The following is a 12,868-nucleotide window of genomic DNA, read 5'->3' as shown; positions in this document are numbered from 1 at the left end:
ACTTCCTTTTGTTAATCATAACAGGAATATAGCCTTTCCTCATTCTATTTGTATTTTCCTCATCTAGGTTATGTTTGTGCAGACATATGCAAATACTGGAGAGGCAGCAAGAGACTTCTGCCAGGTTTTGCCTATTTCCTTCAATCTCGGGTTGGTCATTTTATACAAGGACCATGTTGATATTCTGCAACTCGAGAAAAGTTACCATATGCTAAAAGAATCGGCACTAGGGACAGCAGTGATCTGTGATGATGATGATGGTAAAAAAAAAAGTCTGTACTCTGCATGACAGAAAAGGAGTCACATAGATTCATCAAGATTCATACGTTAATGAGTTTGAGAAGAACTGAAAACGCTGTGCTAGTGGCCACATACTGCCCTTAAAGGGGTGTATAACCTTTCCCCTGACCTCAATAGCACTCTCTTTATTTAAAGAAAAAGCGCATGTGGAAAGCACATGGTGTCGAGAACGCAGAGCTTCTCGGACAGAGAGCCTTTGAGAGAATTCAGACGGGAGGGAGCTGCCACGGGTTAAACCGGTTACCCCACACTAAACTTAATTGACGAATAATTTATAGAAGCCAAGAAATGTTAATTGAACAATGAATCACTTAGACTGAAGGATAAAATGCACCTGGATTGATCACTAGAAAGCAAACAAGATTGAAAAGAGCTTAGGAGGACTTGAGTACCTTGAAACTTAAAGCCGCTAAATAAAGAACGTCATGACAGCAGGACTAGCAAACACTGGAGAGAGAAACTGGCAGAGCTTGTGGGGTCCCAGTGCATGGCTTGACGGCAACAGGTGTTTGTGCTTTTGTTCAATTCTTTCGCGGAAGTAGGGCACTGGGCTAGGAGAATTCTACCATATTTTTTTAACCATGTTCTTCAAACACTATTTCTTTTTTCCTTCAGGCATGCTACCCCCAAGAAATTAAGACAACTGTCATTTCAATATTTGGAACACACAGGGTGTGGTGGGCATTAATTAATTTCCTACAAGGCTCAAGAAGCTGTTCAGGTTACAGTTGAGGGGATGGCTGATGAGAGAGAGGAGTCAGGCTTGGTCATCAGGCCAACAGAAATTGGTACAGAATTAAACACAAATCTGAGTGCAACGCCTGGAGGGAATTCTGGTCAAATAGTGTTAGCGTAAGCTTGCCAAATTAAGTAACGTGACAGCAACAGGAAAAGGATACTAAACAGCAAAACACTCAGTTGAGTTAGGATCTGCCATCATACCTGTTTGTCACTGAAAATATAATTGTATTTATACAAGAGCAATGTTTATTTTATTTATTTATTTATTTATTTATTTATTTATTTATTTATTTATTTATTTATTTTTGAGGAGGACTAGCCCTGAGCTAACATCCAATGCCAATCCTCCTCTTTTTTCTGAGGAAGATTGTCCCTGGGCTAACATCCATGCCCATCTCCCTCTACTTTGTATGGGGGATCACCTGCCACAGCATGGCTTGACAAGCGGTGCATAGGTCCTCACCCAGGATCTGAACCTGTGAACCCTGGGCCGCCAAAGCAGAGCGTGTGCACTTAACCACTATACCACCCGGCTGGGCCCTTATTATTTTTTTAAGCAAGGATTGTTTAGAAATTTTGATGAAGTTTTGCTTGTTTTTAAGGTAATGTGGTATGACTGGGTCACAGTTTGCTAGTTTTCTAACTCTCTCCAAGTTCTGGTATGGATCCTGGTAAAATAATCTGAGAGACTTGCTTCAGTCTTTGACGTTGGAATGAAAGATTTGCTGAGCCTTTCTTTTCCCTGAGAGACAGCACGGGGCAGTAGGGAGATCTCGGCAGGCAGGCAAAACTCTGGCTCTGCCCTTCTCAGCTACTAGCCACAAGCAATAACCACGTCTAGCTGTCAGCCTCCTCATCTTTGCATCTCAGATCATCCTTCACCAGCTTGCTGTGGAGACTAAATGAGATGATAAAAGTAGATTGTTCTGCACAGTGCCTGGCATACAAAATGAGAAAAAATCTAAAAGCTCTTTTCTCCCTTCCCTCCATCTGTGATGGAAGATTTCTTCAAACACAAATCACCCAGAAGTGGCTAAACGAAGTGATTTATGGGAAAACAATAATTTCCTCCATTTTGAATAATTTACTACTACGAATTATTGAGTGTGTCACTATGACCATCTAGCTAACTATTCCCAAACAAGGGTATATGTGTGCTCACATTAAAAAACAAAAAAAGTCAAAAAAAGGAAATCCAAATAAAACAAAATTTAAAAGAAACAAAAGTCAAAATTACAGAAAATTTAAATAGTTTTCTTAAATGTTCAGAGTTTGGTCTCCTCTTCTCTCCCAGCTATATTTGTCTGTAAGGTTGACCTCAATTTAGTGATCGTTCTTACTCTGGGATGCGATAACCTTACGTTTATGGAAAATTGCTTTGAATTTTCTTAAGGTGATAGCCATTCGAGCATAAACATGCACTGTCATTTGTTTTGGGCTCTGTTTTGCCAGGAGAGGTTGTGCATCTTTCAGAAAGCATGTTTCCCTTTCACTGCTTGTGTTTTCTAAGAGATCAGCCTGGCAGTGTTATTTTATGGGTTACTTTATGCTTTGTGATTTTCCTGTGATTGACTTCTTGCACTTAAGCTAAAGGGACTTACTGATGTTAACTGAGGTTGTTTCATTCCTGTAAAAGCTCAGGCTTTAACTAGGCAAATCTCAGATGGATAAAGATGCTTCACATTCTACACTGCATCAGGATATGCATAGGATTTTACAGCAAGGGGTTTGGAGAACAGTTAGGAAAAGTTAAATAGATACACATTTGTTAACATCATTCTTCACTTCGCTGTGTATTTACAGTTTGTTGAGAACATACTTCTTGACCCCCAAGAATGATGATGAAGTGACTAATTTTCTTTGTGTCACAGTTGCCTCATTCTAACATGAAAGATTTAAACTAGATGAGACAATGACTTAATAAATGTGAAAACTTTTGTCAAATCTAAAGTGTCTGTAAATATGTATTAGCCAGCCTCCAAGATGGTTCCAGTAATCTCTGTCTCTTGTATTCACATGCCTGTGTGGTGCCCTCCCATATTAAATAGGACTGGCCTGTTGAACCTACAGGATATCATGGAAATGATGGTGTGTGATTTCCAAGGTTAGGTCATAAAAGATATCACAGTTTACACCCTGATCTCTTTCAGATCACTTGGTCTAGGGAAAGCCAGCATCTACGACATGAGCACACACAAGCAGTCCTAAGGAGAGACCCAGACATCACGATCATAATCTCATGAGAAACTCTGAGCTAAAACTGCCCGGCTAAGCCAATTCCAAATCCGTGACCCACACAAACTGTCCAAAATAATAAATCTCTATTGTTGACATGAGCCAATAAATTTGGGGGCAATTTGTTATGTGACTATAGTTAACAAATAGGAAATGGTGGTTCATTCATTCATTCATTCAATGTGTGTAGAGCATGTTGTACCAGACACTGTAACGGAAGGTTGGATACAAAGATAAACAAGCACTCAATTCACTGAGAAAGAAAAATGTGAAAAAAAAAACTAAAAAATGTTTTACTTGGCACACTTGACTTTGATTGTAAAAGCACCATTGCTGTAATTCTTTAATCTATGATTAAGTAGCATTTATATAATCCTTGGGCAAACACAAAGTAGAAGGAAAGAAATTTCCCTCAGCAACCTGGATAAATGCACTGTGATTATTACTACTTTCATTTTCTTTCAAAATGTGTCCAGGCTAACTAATTAATTTGATCAAAAGCATGTCTCATGAACCAGAGTCAAATGCCCAATCCTTGGCCAGAGAGTTTTCCATTCCATGGCCAACACCAAAGCTCCTTAACTTGGCTTCCCTCTTCCTCAGAAGACAGGCCAAGAGAAGGTGTCACAATCAGCAGAAATAGGAAAATTAAATGCAAGCAAACCAACACAGTGAGCAAATAAACCCATCATTATATATATGATGTGCGCCTTATGAAATTTTGAAACTATCTATAGCAAGTTAAAATTGTTACATAAACTTACCTGAGTTTCAAGAATTACAAGGAGTTGTGCACAAAGACACCATGTTGATCACTGATCCAAATGATGCATTTTACAGACGTAGCAAAAGTTACAGATAAAGTAGCTTACCATCAGTCACAGAATTAGTTAATTCAAGAAGCAGAGATATAACACAGAAGTCCAATGCAGATGATTTTGCAAACTCCCTAAGTGGCTTCTTTGGCAGTTTAAGAATCACAATAACAGGGGCCGGGGCATAGTGGTTAAGTTCATGCACTCCACTTCAGCGGCCCAGGGTTTGCGGGTTCAGATCCCAGGCGCAGACCTCTGCACTGCTTACCAAGCCATGCTGTGGCAGCGTCCCACATATAAAGTAGAGGAAGACGGGCATGGATGTTAGCCCAGGGCCAATCTTCCTCAGCAAAAAGAGGAGGATTGGCAAGAGATGTTAGCTCAGGGCTAGTCTTCCTCACCAAAAAATAAAATAAAATAAATAAGAAACACAGTAACAGAAATGTGGCTGAACTCACTGCTCTGTAAATTCTAATTTAGGTTGATGACATAAACTTCTCGCTGTTCCCTTAGTGGGAGTGTCAAATGTCTATTTGATACACATTATACCAAAGAGCAAAACAATTTCTTTCTTATGCCACAAGAAGAGATAATCTTGTGGATTTGACAATGTCACGTCAGAAAGCTGTATAATACTCCCTCAAAACTACACTTTAGAGAGCATCAAGAACAGAGATGTTGCCACAGGGCAATCAGACCCTAGAGTACGACTTTTCAAACAGCAGTTGTTCCCACGTTTAGAGTCAAATAAACAAGATCTGTAAGGCTCCTAGAAATGAGGTGCTGGAACTGGGTGTGCTTTGATATTCAAAACTTTTCCAGAGGGAGAAATTGACAGTCTGACAACAGCATACGTCAGAGTTTTTCACGATTTGATATTGCTGGGAAGGTAGAGCTCCGAGCCTGGAGTAGCCAGGTTTCACATTTTTCTTTCGTAATACAACTTTAGGCTATAGCATAGTGTCAAATGAATTCAGTGATCTTCTTGATTGTTTTATTCTTAGAGAGTACTATTTACAGTTCTCAGGTTTAAAATTAATATTCAATATGTCACAGAAACAAATACGGAAATATTACTTTCCTCATAATTTCAGTGTACAAATAGTGTTATTCTATTTATTAATCTAATGAAAAAGACAACAATCTTCACTTTTTCTTTGATTAACTCAAACAAACTAAACCTCCCCTCAGAAAAGTTTTATCTACAACTCAGTTATAATTCACATTTAAAACCACTTCAAAATTTAATAATTCTACTTTATTTTTATAGTCTTCAAATGTATGACTTAACAAGCAACACCTTTCCAAGTGCTTAAAAATAGTTTTTAAGAATGTAGCAAATTAAACTTATGAAAATAGTTACTCAAATTATTTTGATTATCCCAACATAGTTTAGAGTAGTGGCCAAATTCCTTTATATTTTTCCTGCTGAAATCAGAAGTCCAAAATCAATTGTGCGTTTTAAATTGTAAATTTTAATCTAATAAAATCTCGATAGTCTATGTCAAATTCTCTTAAATGTGATAAACATTTAAAATGCCAATTACATATACTATTCTTAACCCTAGCGCCAAAGTAAGAATTCTTTAGGTTTGGTTTATTTTGTCATTTTATTTTCAGCTTTAACCGTTTGCATACTGGAAAGATACTTATCTAATAAGGAAATATTTTGATCATCTCAGGTGTGTTGGTTGCCATCTCAATAAGCTATGGGGTCACTGATCAGCCAAAAGAAGTGCTCAGGTCTGGGCCGGAGGGGCTGCACATCCAGAGTGATTCCTCCCCCACCAAAGAGGCATGCACTGAGCCATTTTCCATATTCACTTTGCAAACTGAGGAGTCAAAGCCCATACTTTTCAGATAGGATGCTAACTTTCACAAGTTAAGAGTTAAAATTCTATAATTCAATACTTTATTTCACTATATGAATATGTAAATACAGCTAAAATTGCAAATAACTGAAGTCTTTACTGAACTTCTTATTTTTTCTTTCTCTTCATTTTTCATATTCACAATTCTTTACAGTTACCTTAACGACACTCGATTATATTTTCCATGTGTCTCATAACTTTGGTGATGCACAACTCTAATGTCACCAAATGAAATGTGGAAGAGAGGTTTATAAAATATCAATACAGCAGGACAAATCTACTGAAAGCCCTACACACACAACTGTAGGACTTTCAGTAGATTTAATACTGTCGTTGGGTCTCTCCTCCTAGAATAGTTGAGCAGAGTTGGCCACCTATGGATGCTTATAAGACACTTTGCCACCATAGGATCTGTCAGAGTGATGATGCATTGTTTCATCCATTCTTCACACCATTCCTTTTGACTGGATAGTATATATTTCCTTATTTAAATGTTTTATAATTATAATAAACAAAAGTATTAATTAAACTTGTGAATTTAACATTAAAAGGAATCTTAATGGAGTTGAATACTGTCTCAGAGGCACAAAGAAAAAAATGGGAATTAAATTATATACACTAGAAAGGTTATACTTCTAGTGCCATTTCAGTGACAAAGAACAATTTCTTAAAAGGGATAGTCCTCGTGAGAATGTTGTCCTGAGAAATAGGCCACTTTAACTACCAAGAGAGTGCTCAGCAGAGCTGTGTGCTTCCCTCTCGTATTAGTTTGTTAAGGCTGCCATGACGGAGAACCACAGACTGAGTGACAAACAACAGAAATTTATTTTCTAACACTTCTGAAAACTGGAAGTCTGAGATCAAGGTGTCGGCAGGGTCATGCTCCCTCTGAAGGCTCTGGGGAAGGATCTATTCCAGGCCTGTCTCCTAGCTTCTGGTAGTTCTTTGGCTGTGGCAACATAACTCCAATCTTCACATGGAATTCTCCCTGTGTGCTTGTTTGTCTCTGTGTCCAAACTCTCCCCTTGTATAAGAACACCAGTCATATGGGATTAGAGCCTAGCCAAATGACCTCATCTTCATTAATCACATCTGCAACAAACTTATTCCCAAATAAGGTCACATTCTGAAGTACTGGGAGTTAGGACTTCAACATATGAACTTTAGGGGGACACAATTCAACCCATAACCCCTCTCCAGTGCTGTCTAAGAGCAGAAGGACCTCAGAGTTATTTGAGACTGACGGGAGCAAGCGGCAAGTCATCATCACTCTGGGAGTGGAATGGCTTGAGACCTGAGATTTAAACATCTTTCCTGGAGGTGAAACATCTAATGCAGGGGTACGGGAGATGCTCTTGAGTAACAAGTCACTGACTTGGACATGAGGGGATATTTAAGAAAGCAGTAATGCAAAATATTTTTCCATAAATGAAGAACATGTTTTCATATTTTAGAAAGAGTTTAAGGAGATAGAAAATTTTTCTGAAGATAACCTTACTATTTGCAATTCTTAGCCCTGTTTCAACACAGCTTAGGACCCTTAAAAGAGAGAAATTCATCTATCCATTTAGCTTAGATATTTCTAGAAGTAGGTAAATGTGGTCACACTAAGAAAAAGCACTATAATTACCTACCATTGGATCTAATAAAACAGATTACTAAATTATAGAAATTAAATTAAGATCCCTCTGATTTCTAGAAGAAGGTGTCTCCAAAGTGTAAACACCATGATTTGGCAAAAGCTGAGTTCTGTCATTATATTTTTACCTTATTTTTATTCTATGATCTATTTTGTCCTGCTAAATCAAGAGAACTGAAAGACATATTGCACTTTGATTCAATGAAGTCAGAACATCTGATTCCACGCTCAGCCTAAGTACCAGAGCCCCCTGCTCTACCCATTGTCCCCCAAATATGTTTTGTACATCCTTATCTTAGCTTAAGTTGACATCTGTGGCCTTGCCCTATTCAGAATCATTGCATGTATTACTATTCAGGTCTCTATCATGTCAATAAACGACCATATATTCTGGGAACTCACGAAGGACACAGAGTAAATTAAAATTGTTGTAACATTATATTCTCCCGTCCAGCAGTAAAATCTCTAGTGTCTCATGTATTGGGAAGGCAAAGTCTTAAATACCAACCTGGGAGTCTATGCTTATCCTGAAGATTTCTCAACCTCTCTCACAATTTTACTGATAATGCTTTAGTAAAAGCAATCTCCACTCCAAACCTGTACAAGGCAGGCTGGCTTGAGGGACCCTGACACGGTGGACAATGCAATGGCCATGCCCCAACAGGGCAAAGTGGAGCCCAATTTTAGAAGCACGGATAACCTCTTCCAATATCACGAGAATCTTCTGCCCCAGAACTGAGAATCTGATCACATTAATTTCAATTGCATTCCTGCCCGTATTAACTATTTTTGTGACCTTGCTGTGCAACTGGATGTGGCTTAGCCGACGCTGGTGTCTGTTTCAGTTGGTTTTCCAGTCTTCGGTTTGGATCTTGGCTTTGTCAAACCTTAGCTTGCAGTTGTGCGAGCACACGCCCCGCAGCTTTAGCTCTTCTCTTCTTTCCTCACCAGTCTGGATCTCCGGGAAAGTCCAAGGGCTTGTCTCACCTTCACTGCAAAACCTGAGGGAGGTGGCGCCCAGATTTTTGGATTTGGGACTGGTGCTCTGCTGCCCCCTCCTGGCCCTAGGCCATACTTGACATTGAAGAACAACCTCTTCAAAAGCCAAGCATTTCTAAAGGAGCTTTTCTTTCCAGAACTCAATCAAACATCTATAAAGTTGACTAATAAAGAGAAAAAGCCTAATACATATTGAGAACTTAAATTCCCAGCCACCACGCTTGGACTTTTGTGCATATTCATGATTTAATCTTCTTAACTTCCTTGTGAGATAACTGTTATTATAACTCACTAGATAAATTGTTTTCAGGGAGAATTGGAGAGATTAGATAATGTGCCTAAGAAATCAAGCATAGGTCATACCTGGGGTTTTGCTTTTTTGGTAACTGTTCATACCTGCTTTTCTCTGACTCAGGGCACAGGTTCACTAACTCTCTTGGCTCAGAGTAAATTCTTAAATGCCCAAAATACCATTTTATCATTCGCAGCAACGGGGTTAAAATTAAGCTATGTACGAATTTGGGCTACAGTTCAAATTGTTTTTTCTACTATTTTCAGGACATAGAGAAATACTACAAAAGAAAATAAACATTGGATAGAAAGTCAAAAAGCCTGGATATAAATTTCAGGCTGTTGCTTGGGCAAGTCAATACACAGCCTGAGTCACAATTCCCTGAAATGCAAAACAGAGAGCACCCTCTTTCTGCCTCAGCAAGGAGTCGTGTGGATCACACCACAGTGTGGGGAACTTAGTGCACGCTCTGCAGAAGTGCCGGCACTTCTTGCGTGTCTCATTCTAGATTCCCCAATGTACATACGCATAGTGACTTTAATAAGGATCATAGATTATGCGTGAGAGAAAGAACACCGGTATTTCCTATTAAACAACAGTGGGCTTATATTGAAAAATTCAAACATTAATAATATTATAGCAATCAATATGCAAAGGATGATGTAAACAGTAGAAAGGAAAATAATTCTTGATGCAGGAGCTTACTCAAATGAACAAGCATGAACCTAAATGCTTTTTATTATTTTAATTCAATAAGTTATAAGACGACTACAACTGCCGCTACTATTACTACTACTCTTATTATAAGGTAGAAAAGGGAAGAAATTATGTTACTAATTTTGCCTCTTTATGTATAATAATCACGTAAGATGTTTACAAACTTTCTACAAGAAACATATAGAAATCATTGTAATGGTTATACAATATGCAGTCAACTTTTTTTCTGGGAAATATTATTAGCAACAAGGTTGACTTTTCTCTCCCATTTATGTTATTCCCATGAGAATTAGTTCCCCTGTGGTTAGTGTGTTTTGTTTTCACTGAAATTTAAAATGGAAAATAAGTAGATTATTTCAAAAACAGTGGTCCTGTAAATTAATCCTTATGACTGTAGAACAATGTAATCTATATTATCCAAGGCTATGTTCAAGAACCTCATAAGCTGTTTTCTGCCTCCCTTCTTATATCTCTCAACCTATTGCATCAGAAAGACCTATGCAAAATCCAATCTCACCAATTCACTCATTTTTTAAAAATACTTTTAATTTATATCCATTGCTTGCAAGGTAAAGTCAAATCTCCTTTGAGGGACGTATGATTCTTTTCATGATCAAGTTCCTGCTTCTCTCTTTAGCGCTCTTCTACCACTCCCCACTTGCACTTTACGATTCAGTCATATCAAACCGATGGCATTTCAAGATTATGACGTCACATCCATCTGTCTTTGTCAACTGCTCACCCTTCTTTATTCCTGGGCTTCTCTACAACCCCTTTCATCCTTTAGAGAGTTTTTATTCAGCCTTCAAGAGCCAGAATCTCTGCAAGAGAACTTTCCAGGAAGTCATCCCTAACCTTCCTCACCAATCTAGGCTCCACTAGTCACAATGATAAATTATATTTGGTTAACAATTTAATTCTAGCTCTGGGCTAAGCATGGCACATACATTAATTATGTAATCCAGACAATAACCATATGAGTAGTTAATATTATTATCCCTTTGTGTATAATGAAATAAAAACACAGAAAAGTTAATCAACTTGGCAAAGACCACACAGCTACTCAGTTGCAAAGCTGAGAATCCAAATTCCGTTAGTTTAGCTCCCGAATCCATCAGCTTTAACATCTCTGCAGACACTATTTTTCACGTACAACACTATACTGAAATGACCCCTTCAAATAGTCATCTCCCCACCAAGATTTACCAGGAGAAAAAAATCAGGTCATTCATGTTTCTATCTACAGCATATCATATGTTATAGCGTTCGATAAATATTTGTTGAGGCTAACCATGCTCTATTTTTTAAATTATGTTATTTTTCAATTACATAGAGCTTTTCAAGGGGAAAATGTATACTTATTGGAGTAAAGAGTATATAATATAAAATGTTCTTCTGAAAAGAATTTGAGATAAGTCAATAAAACCCATGTACATAGTAAGGCTATTAAATTTGCAGATAATAAAATAAAATGTGTAGTTTTCTCAACATTTTTATAACCCGATGGAATAATATGATGAAAAATTTTATGAACTCAGAGACTCTAATACACCTTCCTATGGGAGGCTTCTCTTTCCCTGACTGTTTAGAATCAATGATGCAGAACAAGCGAATAGATCAACCTCTAAGAGTAATGATTAAACATCAAGTCTAACTCTGAACTTCTCAGCAACAAAAGCAAAGTATGAAATATGATATGCATGTGTCTCCATTATAATGAAGCAAACTTTTAATTCAAATCATAATTTTAATAGTAAATTAAGTAGTAATCATAATCGTAGCATTTTAATAGTAGGTATTTATATTGATTTTTAATTATACATTAATATATTTCCAAGTTATTTGGATGAAGCAAAAAATATTAAAAAATATATATCTTCCTCCTTAAACAATATGACTATATACAAGAAAAGATTATATATAATATCATATGTATATACTTATTTTATGATAAACAGTATATAATTGTATACATAGGTAGGTCTATACATATATAGATAAACAGAAAGATTTACCTACTTGACAAAGTAGTAGGTTACATATTTCTATCAGATATTTGCTTGTTTCTGTCCACTTGAAGCAGGTATGTCCAGAATTATTCCTGACATCCAACTGTGAACACTAGATAAACAAGTTCCTTGGATACAGTCTTTGTGTTGACTATTTTTAAGATTTCCAAATTATTTAGAGACAGCAAACAGAATGTTGATGTCTAACAAATAAGACACATATCAGTACCTTAAACTTCCACCATAAATAATGTAGTTTTCTACATTGTTAATATTCTGTGATACAGAATTCTATCAAGATTTTTACTGTTTTTGAGCACTCAGACCCAGGCATGCTCATTTGCTGCAACTCTGAACACCAGGAAATAAATAAAACTTCCTTGAATATAATTCTTATATTGGAATCAGACACTCATCTGTTCATCTCTATAATGGGCCTCAGCAAAAGAATGGTTTCCTCTGGGTTGCAAACATTTGCTATGCAGGGGGAAAAAAGAGAGAGAGAGATCATTTGAGATCATCATGAATATTGTGGGGCAGTCAAGTGGGATATGTCTAATACATTGTGCTCATCATAATCTTTTTTTCTAAAATACATATTTTATAATACAAGCTAATCTCTGTCTATCTGCCTTCCGTTAATATTTTTCTAAATTGATTCATCTATTAAATTTTCCTAGTCTAATTTGTTTTGCTGATGTTGAGTGGCCTTTTGTATCAATTTACTCAAAGTTTACTCTCCCATCTATTCTCTCATTCTTAGCTGTTCTGATGTTATAAAATTGTTGATATTTCTATAATTTTATTGATGATAAAATTAATATAATTTGGGTTAAACGGTGACTTAAACTGTTTAAACAATTTCCTTAATTTTGCCTTGGCTCCCAGAAAATTATAGCCGGAAAAGTAGTAAATAGAAATAAATACAAATAAATAAAGCACATACTAGGATAAAGGGTTTTAAGTACTATGTAAAAAAAAAGCCAAAAACAAAGTAAATCAGGGTAAGATATCGTGAGAGACAGGGAGAGAGAATGATTCACCCATTGTATGTTAAGAACATTTTTGGCAATGGAGCAACTACTGACATGTCCCCCCTTGCCCCATGTGCCCTGTTGAAGAATGCACAGTAGCTCACATTGTAGATGAAGACAATTATTATAAGCTAGGATTCCATAATGTTAATTATTTATTAGTAAAAAGCCTTTGCATTATACACATTAAAAGAGAAGAAATATGTAGTCAAAATG

The sequence above is a fragment of the Diceros bicornis genome, unplaced genomic scaffold, assembly GCF_020826845.1.
Source record: "Diceros bicornis minor isolate mBicDic1 unplaced genomic scaffold, mDicBic1.mat.cur scaffold_202_ctg1, whole genome shotgun sequence".
NCBI lineage: Eukaryota > Metazoa > Chordata > Mammalia > Perissodactyla > Rhinocerotidae > Diceros > Diceros bicornis.
This window is presented reverse-complemented; position numbering follows the sequence as displayed.